Source organism: Desmodus rotundus, chromosome 3 (genome assembly GCF_022682495.2).
Source record: "Desmodus rotundus isolate HL8 chromosome 3, HLdesRot8A.1, whole genome shotgun sequence".
In the NCBI taxonomy this organism is placed as follows: domain Eukaryota; kingdom Metazoa; phylum Chordata; class Mammalia; order Chiroptera; family Phyllostomidae; genus Desmodus; species Desmodus rotundus.
Genome location: NC_071389.1, coordinates 3919559 through 3932110, shown reverse-complemented (window position 1 = coordinate 3932110; position 12552 = coordinate 3919559). Strand labels below are relative to the sequence as shown.

General features: G+C 53.4%; 1 protein-coding gene across 13 annotated transcripts in view; it reads right to left on the bottom strand.

The window, feature by feature from the left end:
- The window catches only part of CAMTA1 (calmodulin binding transcription activator 1), a 761376-nt gene that overhangs the window by 43876 nt on the left and 704948 nt on the right, over positions 1-12552 (bottom strand). Inside the window, exon 1 of one of the 13 annotated variants that reach the window (XM_053920476.2) lies at positions 6880-6976. The exons of 11 other annotated variants lie outside the window; for them this stretch is intronic. The gene's annotated coding sequence lies outside the window, so the exon portion shown is untranslated. Of the gene's footprint in view, positions 1-6143; positions 6274-6879; positions 6977-12552 lie in introns of those variants that run through there. One more of the 13 variants, XM_053920475.2, reaches the window with a different exon arrangement.

The following is a 12552-nucleotide window of genomic DNA, read 5'->3' as shown; positions in this document are numbered from 1 at the left end:
GAAAGGCTGGCTGAAAGGGACGGTTCTGGTGTCTCCTCGCTGAGGCGGGACCACAAGGATGCCACTGCAGAGCCCCTGTAGTGTGTGCGCCTGCGGTTTGAGAGTGAATGGTGGCTTCTTCAGGACCATCTGGGTGAAGAGTACAACGTGCTGGTCCCTCCCAGTCCGCAGGCCCCTGTGTCTCCCAGGGGACCCGCTCCCACCCTGGGCTCAGTTCAGGTGGTGCTGACCTCCGTCTCTGGCACCAGGCCTTGCTAATGACAGCAGCACCTCCTCTTATTCAAGCCACTGGACGCAGGAGTCCCGCCAGGCCAGTAAGGACAGAACAGTTCCTGGAACTACTGGGAAAGAAGAGCTGTTTTCCCAGAGATATCTGCTAAAAATGGCAAAATACAGGCCTGGAGCTTTGATTGGGCCATCCTACTGGCATTCTGGGAAATCCTGCCCGAGAATAAAATCAACATAGAGGAGAGGAAAGCCAAAGGAGGGGATGAGAGGTTCCTATTGACATCCCTTAAGCGTCCGGAACCAGCGGTACCCGAAGACAAACGCCACAACTAGACTCCATCAGAGGCCGTAAATCCCCTTGTTCACAGAGGTCAGGTTCAGTTCTGACACAGCTAAATGAGGAGTCAAAGGTAAACCTATCAATTGAAATGTGGATCCTTTAGCTAAATAAATATTGGGAAAGTCCTGCTTCCACTTTCGAACTAAAAAATATTCAGTATCATTAAATATACCTTAGTAGTAGTACGCAAATATCCAATTTCTCTATAAGACATGGGGTAAGTTATGGCAGAAATAACCTCTCATGCTTATCTAAATCATTTTGATTACGCCAAGAAATCAGAAACACAGGAATAGGTATACTGGGCTCCTGCCTAGCTGGGGACCATCCATTGTTGAATTGCATACGTAGGGAAGTGCCCTAACTCATTCGGCCTTAGCTTACTGCCACGGCGACTCTCACCACGACAGACACATCCTGCAGTGGGGACTCAGGACAGGGCACAGAGATGTCAAGAGGACTCAGGAACTCTCTGGTCCAGGGGCCGTCAGCAGCCTCCGACTGGGCCCACAGAACGAGTATTTGAGACACAAACTTCCCAAATCGACACCCTCACATGAGCAATGAACTTTGATTTTAAAAACTGCTGACAGGGACCACTAAATTGATTTCCTCAACCACTCCTGATCGGTCTAGAAGACAGAGCAGGTGCTGCGATTCAGAGATGTAAGGCAATTTACCTGAGACGTCTCATCTGGTTAGTGGTAGAGCTGACACAAAAAAACCAGTGCTCATCCTACTGTATTGTATCAAAGCAGACAGCTGTTCTTTGTACACATTCCCAGAGAGCAAGCTTCGGCCAACCCTGAGATATCTGGAATGATGATTCAGGTGTCAGGCCAGCTATCTGCTTTACCCTGGTACAGGCCAAGACTTCCAGGGTCACTTCCGGACCACTTCAGTGAAAACCCAAGTCCACCGGGGACCTTGAACTGACCTAAATGGTACAGCCTGTGGAGTCTGTGCCTAAATCCCCAACAGACAACACTGAACTGAATGCAGGGAGGAGGGTCAGAGGCAGGTTAGTTTTAGGCTTGAAGAAACCCATTATGTTCTTCTCACTCTATCCAAGGAGTAACACCACACGTATAATCTTTTCATTGTCTGACAGCATTGAGGAAACCCCACCTCCCAGATTTCAGCATGCTGGGGCCGTAGGGGCGCCCCGCAGAGAGCCGCAGATCAAATGGGGGTGGGGGCAGTAAGGGAAAAGGCTTCCCCCGATGAGATTTGAGTTTGGCTCAGCGATTTAGGAGGTAGAAATCAGAAGGGAGTGTGGGGCAGGGGTACACAGACCAGCCAGAGCGCAACAGAGGCTTTCTGCTGTCTGGCAGACAGGGGAAGGCCGGCGAAGAGAAGAGTCAGATTTGGAGGGTGGTGCAAGTCAGATAAAAGTGGGGGAAAAAAATAGACTAACTGGTTAATCCGACTATTTGCTAAATGTTAATTTAATATATTTAGAGAAACACATTTCCATTACTGGCCATCTCTTTCCACACTACAAAAATGTTACGTAAGTTTAGAATCAGCAGCTTAACTCCTATAAACATTTACCCTGGTTAAATTCCTTCCAGATTTTACCTTCCTCAAATTAATATTTAATCATTAATTACAACTTGGTTAACAACTGACATACAGTAGGTGCTTAACATATGTTGATCTCTCTGTATATCTTATGTCTAAAGTTATGATGTACTTTCAAGCTTCCAGGACAATACAGAATTACGCAACTTTCAGGCACCGTGATGCACTTTCGAAACTAAAACTTCCAGTTAGAACCTGAGAGGCACTTCACTAAAATGAAGCATCAAGCAAGGTCATCCTGGCATTGTCTACCCCTTACCTGTTCCGTCCCGTCCCCCGCCCCGCTTTTACGGAGTATCATACTGTGGTTGTGATGAGCCACGGTGTTATAGGCTTAGGGGTGGAAAGCACCTCTTTACGGGAAGTAAAGGCATCTCCTCATTCGCCTGCCGTGCATGAGCCCAAACCTAGGCACATCAGAGAGGAGCAAAGAACTCTGGGTCATCTGACTTCAGGGCGATCCCCTGGGGAAGGGGAGAAGCCCAGCACTGTGGATCTTTGCGATCATGAACTCTAATATCCTCGGGATGAGCTGACGACACCCATCCGCGTCCCCCTGCAGGCTCCGGAGCACTGCCTAAACGTGAAATGTGGCCAACTGTGAACATGGGGCTTGTAATGTATTCGGTGCATTTCATCTCTTTTCCCATCACCCCTTAAAATTAATTGCTGGCTGTCAGAATGTACCTGGAAGATAAGAAAATTCATTGTATGCCAGGTGTCAGAAAGACAAAATTAACCCTGCATCGCTGCTTTTACAATTGCAAGGAAGCCTGGAGTGCAGTGTGCGGCCTGCCGCTAGAAAGCGGGGAGGATTTCATGGAATGAATGTTGTTTACTGAGTTAATTAATCCCCCCATTTCACTTTCCTGGATCCTCACTTTCCTCTCGCCTAATCCTTGATTCCACCTCTTTTGATCTTGCTTCATTATGCAATATGTATTTCTGTGAGCGCCCTGAAATCACTTTTTGAAAAAAAGTTGAGGTATACACGAATCAACTTGTATCATGTGTGGGCGCCAAAAGCTTCTTGGCGGAGGAATACGTAAGTGAAATGAGCTCCCAGATACTGGGCGCCCGGACTGCAGCGGGCACTACAGCTGATGTTTAACGAGGAAGGCTCGGCACCACTCAGTCTCCCTTTGAAAAGATCAATGGAGTAGAGAAGAGATCAGATATTAAATCGCTCTAAGTCAGAGGGAGCCAAGCCCTTTAAAGGAGAGAAGACACAGCAGGCACCTGGGAAAGGGGTGGGGCAGCACACAGAGGAAAAATAAAGAACTTCCAGAAACCACTGCGTAGGCTAAAGAACTGTGCCACCTTTAACAGAAATGGGTTTTTTTCCAAACCTTTCTGAGAGATACCTGAAGTTGTGTCTTAAATACGTAAACGTATGAACACTTTTTCCTTAAACATTTAAAACAAGGCAGCCTACAAGCACAGTTCTGCAACTTCAGGAGCTCAGGACAGCAGTGATCAAAACAGCAGAAAAATTCTCCACGTCCCCAAAAGAAACTGCATCCCCCAAAATGTGCACGGCCGGCCCTGCCAGAGGACAGGGACCTGGAGCTGAGCACTTCACCCGTAGCCGTCAATAAGGGCTTCCCATCTTTCCCTCGGGAAACTTTCCACGTCCACTAATTCCTTCACGTCCCCATCTTTCTCACGTGAAGTAGAATTTCTCAGCTCCACCTGTTATCTGTGTCCCTGGCACGGTCGTCATGGAAGCACTGCGGCGGGGACCGCCGCTGTTACAGCCGGGGAGGCCCGGCGGGGTCCTGCACAGAAGACTGGAGAAAATAATTCGTGCCTGTGTTGTGTTTGTCACAAAAGCGGAAGAACTGATGAAAATCCTTAAATGATACAATGCTGTTATTAACTGTGGCCTTAAATACTGCGTTTCCACATGGATTACGTGGACTATACCGGGTCAGGACGACCAAACCGAGGTCCCTGGAAATTCGCAGTGGTCCTCTTGCTTGTTTTCATTACCAAGCTAAAGTTATCTGGGAAATGCATATCCTGTAAGGAAATGCTACATTCTAGAACATTAATGCTACATTCTAGAGCAATATTATTGCTCCCTAAATCAAGTATACAGAGAAACACAAGCTTATTTGCTATCATCTAATTCTGGTCTTAAAATAATAAATACTTGCCTATAAACACACACCGTGCAAAGTGCTACTGCTTCGTGTATCTTTATCAGGTTTCCAGTCAATAGTTTCTCCCTATGACACAGATTCTTTAAGTGGCGAGAGAAAAGAACAGCCAGACATTTACCACGTATGACAAAATTTGTTGGGAGCACACATTTAAAGTTTTGGGTTTGGGGCTCACTGGTGAGAAAACTACTGCGCTGGACCAACTACGGGGCCGTTTCTGTAATCACCTGCGCGCGCTCCCCCGTTCCCATGCGTGCTCCCCCAACCAGAGGCTCCCGGCCCACAGAAATCAACCACGCATAGTGGACAAAATATAAAACAGTTTAAAATTGTCATCATTCCCTGGTGGAGCAGTTGCTTAAGACGATAATTTCCAAGAATACTATAGTTTCAGAAATTTATTTCCCTGCCTACTTTGTAGAGAAATTTGTTTTGAGCCTGCAGAAATCTGTGGAGATTGAAAAACACCCAGGCAGGGCTGACGGCCTCTAACGTTCTGCAAGACCTAGGAAACCAAATCGCTTAGTCCTATAAATGCAAGACCACCAGGCTAAGCTTCTGTTCCACCCACCTGGGCTTGGCTGGGGGAAGCCAGGGTCACCGCGCCTCTCCTGCGCCAGGTGTGCAGGTAAGCAAAGCTCTCAGAAGTTCTTCCAAACCTGCAGTCTCTGAACTCAACCAACTTTCCCCGCCGAGTTCTACGCACGGATTAATAAAACGTTCATTCACTCCATTGGCCTGCTAGGAAAGGCAGCCTCCAACCGCCGTGTCCTGCAGAGGCGCCCCGGCCCAGCGGCTCTTTTCCCGTGGAGAGGGCACCTGTCCCGACCCTTCTCGCTTCTCCCCGCACCCCATCAATCCCGCACCTGTTCCGGCCCTTTATGCCGCGCCTCGCTGAGGCCGAGGGGGCACCTATCGCCCCTCTCTCCCCACGTCCTGCCCAAAGGGCACCTGTCCCCATCCTTCTCCCCCCGGGCACCTGTCCCCGCCCCTTTCCCCCTCACAGGGGTGGGGGGCGGTGGTGAACACCTGTCCTTGTCCCAGCCCTCTCATCTTCCTGCACCCCGCAGCGGGAGGGAGTGCTCCATCCGAAAAGCCCGCCGAGCTGCGCCTCTCAGACAAAAACCAGCCGGCCGCCCACTGCCCCCAGCGGCCGCCGCGACGCGGCCACTCCCCGCACGCGCGCCCGCCACAGTCACTCATCCCAACACTCCCACTGCCCCGCGCACACACGCGTGTTCTCACACCCACTCCCGCCCTCGTAGAAACACGCGCGCGCTTAGCCTCGCTTCCTAAACCCGCGTGACCTCACACCCACTCGGCGCACAACCGCAAACACGCGCCCCGTCAACACACGCCCGCCCCCAGTACCTCGCTCCCTACCAGTACGCGCGCTTAGGCTCCCACTGCTCCGCGAACACGCGTGGCCGCACACTCGCTCCTCAAACTCGCGCGCTATCTGCACGCGCCCCGCACTCATCCCAACGCCCCTTCGTCACTCACACCCTGTCAACACATGCCGGCCCCCACGCGCACTCACGCGTCAAAACACACTCCTGCCCCGCGTAAACAGGCGCGCCCCTCACCTTCCGCACCCCCTCCTCCACACACGCGCCTGTCCTCGCACCCACTTCTCACACCCGCCTGCCCAGCGTAAACACGCGCGCCCCCCGCCGCGAGCACGCGTGCTCCCTACTCCCCGGCCTCGGCGCGCGCGCCCCCGGCCCCGCCCCCGCTCGCCCCGGCTGTCCCGCGCGCCCCCGCCGGCCACCGCCCTCGACCCCACGCCCAGGGCCGACTCTCCCCTCCGCCACACGCACACTCACGCGAACTCGGGGAGCACGGCCACCACTCCGTCACGCTGGCGCCGAGCCGCACTGGTCTTCCTCCTCCTCCCGCGCGGCCCCGCCCGGCCCGGCCCCGACAACCCAGCCCGGCCCGACCCGCTGAGCTCCACACACCGCAGCTGGAACGACTCGGGCTCCGGGTACCGCTGTCTCCCCGCCACAGCCCGAGTGCGCCGCCCGGGCCAATGGCGGGGCGCGGCGGTGAGCTCACCGGCCTCGGCCCCGCCCGTGGGCCAATCGGAGGGCGCTACGTCACCTGGAGCTGGGCAGAGGCAGGTGTGGGGCGCGGAGCCGCTCGGCGCGGGGACTGCGCCGGAACTGCGCCCGAGCCGCGCGGCGCCGCGCTGGACGGCGGCGGGCCCGGCCCGGAGGGTGCGGGCGGAGCGCGGCCGCGCGGCCCCAGGCCCCTCAGGCGAGGTCCCAGCGGGCCACAGCCCCTCCCAACGGCGCCGCCGTCGTCCCCGTCCAGATTCCGGGAGATCCTCCGCAGGGGGCGGCCGCGATCTGCTCGAGGGCAGGGACGGTTCCGAGCTCGACGGCAGCACCCCGGCCGAAGGCCCCTAGAGGCCTCCTTGGGGCCACGCGCCCTGTGGAGGGCGTGCACGGTCTGCGTGTTGCGGCCCGCGGAGCCGCTCCGCGGCCGGCCCGAGGACTCCTGGCCCCGTGGCGCCGTCGGGTCTGCGTGAGAGACTCGAGCCCCGGAGCCCCTGCGTACCCGGGCTCGGGCTTCCGGTGCGGCCCTGGCGCACCCTGCGGCGGAGACGTCTGCAATGCAGCCACGGGAGGAGCGGCACTGCGCTGCGCTGAGCCGCGAGCGGGGGAGCGAGGAAGGCTGGGCGGGAAGGAGGGGCGCAGGGCGCAGCGAGCCGGCCGACGGCGGAGGAGCTGGGCAAAGCCCAGAAGAACGCGAGAGCACAGGGCGGGTCCCGGGTCCCTAATGCGAAGGGGCGCTGGGCGTCGGACAGGGCGGGGCCGAGGATTCTTGGGCAGTGACAGAGAATAGCGGCTCCCCTGGGAGTTCAAGAGCGTCCTAGGCTCCTGTTCCCGAGCTCCTTAGCTGGAGTTCCAGGGCCTCCGCCCACTCCTTGGGTTTAACCCTGTTGTCCAAAAGTTCTGGCTTCAGCTTTCTCACTTGGATAGTTCTGCATAATAGCCTCTCGCCTCTCATCTGCCGCCTCCAGCTTCCCGCCCCAAGCCCAAGTCACACCTCTCCATTAAGGCTCACTATCTCCCAGCAAGCAGCCTTCGCAGCCATCCCAAGTGGACACCACCACCCCTTGTGTTTTCCGGATAAAATTTAGAGCTCTGATTTTATTCGATTCCCCCCAGTCCCCACCCTGGCCATGCACAAAGAGGGTGTTTGACCCACACCAACTTGTGATGAAGCCATCTTTTTTCCTTCATATTGTCAGTTATCTTTGAAATCGATTGTCTCCTTTCTGCCATCTGGGTTCAAAGAGTCTCCCATCAAAAGGTGGGGCGGAGTCTCTTTTTTTTCCCTTTGACCCTAGCCAAACACACACGAAAACAACCACAGATTTTTGCACAGCCCTTCAGCCTGTGCAACCAAAAATGAATGTTAGAGGCCAAGCCAAGGACAGCCCAGGCGAGGCTGGGTCCTGTCCTGTGCTGCACCTCTGAGCCAGGAACGCAAGCAGGTCGCGCCGGGTCTCACCGTTGGGGGCTGACCACTGATTTTAAACCTCAGAAAGTCCCTCACCAGCTCTGGTAAAGTCAGAACACCTGAAGAGACTGGCAGCCCTGCTCCAACAGGTAGGTCCTCATGTTGCTGTCCCCATCTGCCTCTACCTACTCTCATGGCAAAGGACCCCTGCACGGTCCAGCTCTGCTCATGCACCCTCTCCCCTTTCTCTGCCAGGCTTGGTACTCCTTTCCATTCGTTAAGGCTTGGCTTCAAAGCACCGCACCCCACGCTGCGGCTTTTCCTGCCGCTCCTAGCAGAACTGCCCTGGGAGCGTTGTTTCAAAATTGCATTCACATTACAGCACACAGTGAGTAGGTTCTGTTTGTCTCGGGGGCAGCAGTGGAAGTGCTGTAGCCAACAACAAGGGCTCTGGACACAGCCGCCTAGATTCAAAGTTAGATTCTCCCGTTTGCCAGCCGTGCCCCACTCGCCGTGCCTTCCTGTCCGTGGGTGAGAATTAAATGAGTCAACACATAGACGCAAGGTGCCTGGCACCTAAATTAGCTCTTGTTGCCATTAGAAGCCAGGGCATCTTGGGGAGGTGGGTAGTGACTGGCTGCTGGTCTGACCATGTTCTGGTTTTGCCCTGGGCACTGGTTTCAGTTTGTGACATGTCAGTGTAGTTTGTGACCTGACTGTCACATACTTATGAACGGGGCAATCCTCCACAAGTATATGGGATACAAATGTTAATAAAAGGTGTTTCTGAAAGTTAGTTCTTACTAACTTTTGGTTACTTTTAGTTAGTTACTACCTAAAACCGAAACAGCTCTAACTTCCTTGAGAGCAGGAATGGCGTCTTCACTTGTTCCGGCACCTTGCATGGCACCGGGCGTGCTGCAGTAGTGGTTGGTGAGTTACTCTGAATGGACTGGGAGTGGCAGAGACCAGCTGGGAAGGTGGGGTGATGAGGAGCACCTGGACCCCAGCTGAAGCAGAGGAGCCCCTGCAGACTTTTGTATCTTTCAGGTGGGGAGGATGTTGTTCTTGGGTTTGTTGAAAAAGGCAGGGGCTCCGCCCTGGGATCAGACCTGGGCATCTCAGCTGCCTGAGAAGGGGCCTCAGGGAACCCATGACCCTTTCCTCCAGCAGCCCCATGCCCACGTGGCATATGAGAAAGACAGAGTCATGGATGCTCCAGCCCACTGGCTGTGCCCAGGTGACAGAGGTGGGCTCAGCAGCCTGGCGGCCTCCTTTCAGGCAGCCTGAGTTGCGGTTCCGAGGGAGGGACGTCCCCTTACTGTTGCTTGGGCAGGGCTGTTCTGCTGGGAGGCCTGACACTCCGATCCCCCACTGCACCTTTGTCCTGGGCAGAGGCTGCCAGAGTGAGTGCCCTCCTCAGGCCCAGGCACGCGGAGTCGGGCGGAGCTGGGCGGGGTGAGCCAGATGGTCGGGAAGCCAGCTCAGAGCTCTGACTTGCTAGGACGGAGCACCCACCGGCTGTCTTTCCTTGTGTGGGTTCACGTTCCTTGTTTCAGGCTCGGAAATGACAGGGTAAGGCATGTATGTGCTTCAAGCAAATTATTACACTGGATTTTATGGGGCTTTGAGTATACCTGGGTCATTTTTAAAAAATAGAGAAAAAGAAAAACTTTGCCCAGTCATGAGTCCACTTGGAAGCACCCAGACCACGTGCAAGTGGTGCCCCTAAAGCAGACACGGTGAGTCCTTCCCCCGGCCCTGACCTCTGCGGAGGATCTCGTGATGAACCCAAGGGGGTGGAGGGTGCTGTTGTGGGTGAGGAAGAAGGGACCCACAGCATCCGTCTGCTGTCACGCTAGACACCCACCTACACTGCTGCTATTTCTCCTGTGAGCTGGATATTATACAGAGGAAGAAATGAAGAATTTCAAGTTGCGAGCCTGTGCTCCTTCTGCCCTACCAAGATGATTCTCTGAGCTCCCAAAACTCTTGGATCATTTAGGTGCCATTTGTTGAAGAAGGAAGTCTGGAGATTTCCAAGAACCAGTGACCTGCCCACCACACTCTTTTCCCCAGCCCTAGCAACCATGAAAGCTTGTTTATGTACATATGTAGCCTCTGCCAGGCCAGGCCCCAGAAGGACTGGGATAAGCAGAGCCCTCCTGACCAACTGGCATTGAACTTGGAGCACGAATGAGAAGTCGACCACTGAGACTGAGTTGTGCCATGACCTTGCCGCTCCTCCCATAGGAAACCAACCATGTTTCTGCATATGTCAGCTTCTAATAAAAAATCAAATAGGACTCCTCTCAAATGAAATAACAATTTAAAAATAAGTGCAAGATGCTATTTTGTGTATCTTTAAGGCACAAATAATTTTTTTAAGATTGTATTTATTCATTTTTAGAGAGAGAGGAAGAGAGGGAGAAAGAACGGGAGAGAAACATCAATGTGTGGTTGCCTCTCCCACCCTCCCTACTGGGGACCTGGCCTGCACCTAGGTTTGAGCCCTGACTGGGAATCCAACTGGTAACCCTTTGGTTTGCAGGCTGACGCTCAATCCACTGAGCCACACCAGCCAGGGCAGAAAACTTTTTAAATGTTTTAAAAAACTATAGGTAAGGGTTACAAAGAAATTCAATGGAGAAAGAAGAGTGTTTTCAACAAATAGCTCCTGGACAACTGGCTATCCCCAAGAGAAGGAATGAAGGTGGATGTCCTACCCCATACCATATATAAAAATTAACTCAAAACAGATCAACGACATGAATGTAAGGGCCCACACTGAAAACCTCTTAGAAAACATAAAGGGAAATCTTCCTATCCTTGGGTTTTACCACTGTTTCTTAACTAAGACATCAAAAGCATAAGCAACCAAGAAAAAAAATAGATAAATTGGACTTCATCAAAATTAAAAACCTCTGTGCTCAAAGGACACCACAAAAAAAGTAAAAAATTCAACTTGATGAAGGGGAGAACATATTTGCAAATCCTATCTGATAAGGGACTGGTATCTAGGACATAAAAAGAATTTTAGAGCGCAAAAATGAAAAGACAAATACCCCAGTTCAAAGGAATGGACAAAGGGTCTGAACAGACACTCCTCCAAGCAAGACGCACAAACAGCACAGGAAAAGACACCCCAGTCACTGGGGAAGGAAGCCAAAACCACAAGGAGGCGCCACTTCACCCACGAGGATGGCGGGAATCGCGAGGGGGTGGAGGGATTGGAACCCTCACACCCTGCTGGTGGGAATGTCAAATGGAGCAGCCGCTTTGGACAGCAGCCTGGCAGTTCCCCAGAAGGCTAATTAATCACGGAGTTACCATGAGACCCCACACCCCACTCCTAGGTGTACGCCTGAGAGAAATGAAAACGCACGTCCACACATACAGACATTCATTTGGTGATAAAGTGGAAAGCGCTGGCAAAGCCCACAGCACGGATGGACCTTGAAGGCATTATGCTGAGTGAAAGAAGCCAGACAGAAAAGACCACATATTGTATGATTCCATTGACATGAAATGTCCAGAATAGCAAATGTATAGAAATAGAAAGTAGATTAGTGGGGGAGAGGCCTGGGGGGAATAGGGCATGACTGTTACTGAGGATGTTTGGGTTTTTTTGAGGGGGGCGATAAAATGTTTTAAAACTAGATTGTGGTGATGAGTGCGCAACCCTGTGAATATACCAAAAACTCTCAACTGTACGCTTTAAATGGGTGAATGTGTGGTATGTTCATTATATTTCAATACAGTTCAAGTCAGTATATCTCAACACACACAAGAAGAAGAAGAGAAAAAGAATGAAGTATAACAAAATCAGTGGGTCAACTTTAGAAAGACAACTGAGCAGTAGGAAAAAGAGGACCAAGGTCAGGAGGCCCGGTGACCCTTGTTCACTGTGCCCGTGTCCAATCCTGAGTGGGAGGCAATGGCACGTGGAGAATCCGGGCAGACAGGCCCTGCTCAGTAAGAAGACAGGCCCAGGGGAGGCACTGTGATGGTGACCCCCAGGACAGAGGAGGTCAGAAAAGGGGTCGTTTCTAATTGTGCGTCTGAAAGGTTGTGAAAAGCCAGAGGTGGTCCTCCTTGGCAGATAAGGCCCTGAACTTGGGGTTCCCCTGGGAGAACTCCCTGACGTGTTGGTGTTCCCCCTGGCAAGGGTAGGTTAGTTCGGGGTGAAGGCGAGCTTTGCAGAGGGCATGAAACACCTCGGCTGAGCTGCAGCTGTCCCTGCCATCCGAGCTCCTGAGCCTCCCTTCCATCTGAGGGAGGAGCTAAGGGGAAGGGGCCAGGCCTGGGGTCAGGGGCCTGGGCTCCGGGCCCAGTTCCACCAGTAACTACCAGTGTGGCCAGCTCCTTCCTCTTCCTGTGCCTTAGTCTCCTCCTCTGCAGATGAGGTCTCAGGCTGTGCTGATGTGGTCCTGGGGCATGCCTAGCATGACCTGACAGGGCAAGCGCCCCTGTGCTTGGCCGCGGGGGCTCTGGATTTGACAGGACCAGTCCCCTGAATGTGGCTGCACACGTGAACCCCTGCAAGAGCAGCAGACGAGCAGCCCAGCCAGTGCACAGTACCAGGAGAACAAGCACTTACTTCTTGTTTTGAGCCACTGAACCTTTGGGGTGGTTTGTTATGTAGGGGACAGTGGTGAGGGGCTGCGGGAAGGCGCTTGCTGGTTGGCATTATCCTGGGAGAAGGCTTTCAGCTGTCATCTGCAGGGAGGAAGCCATGTGTTCACCAGCTGAGGACCTGGGGAT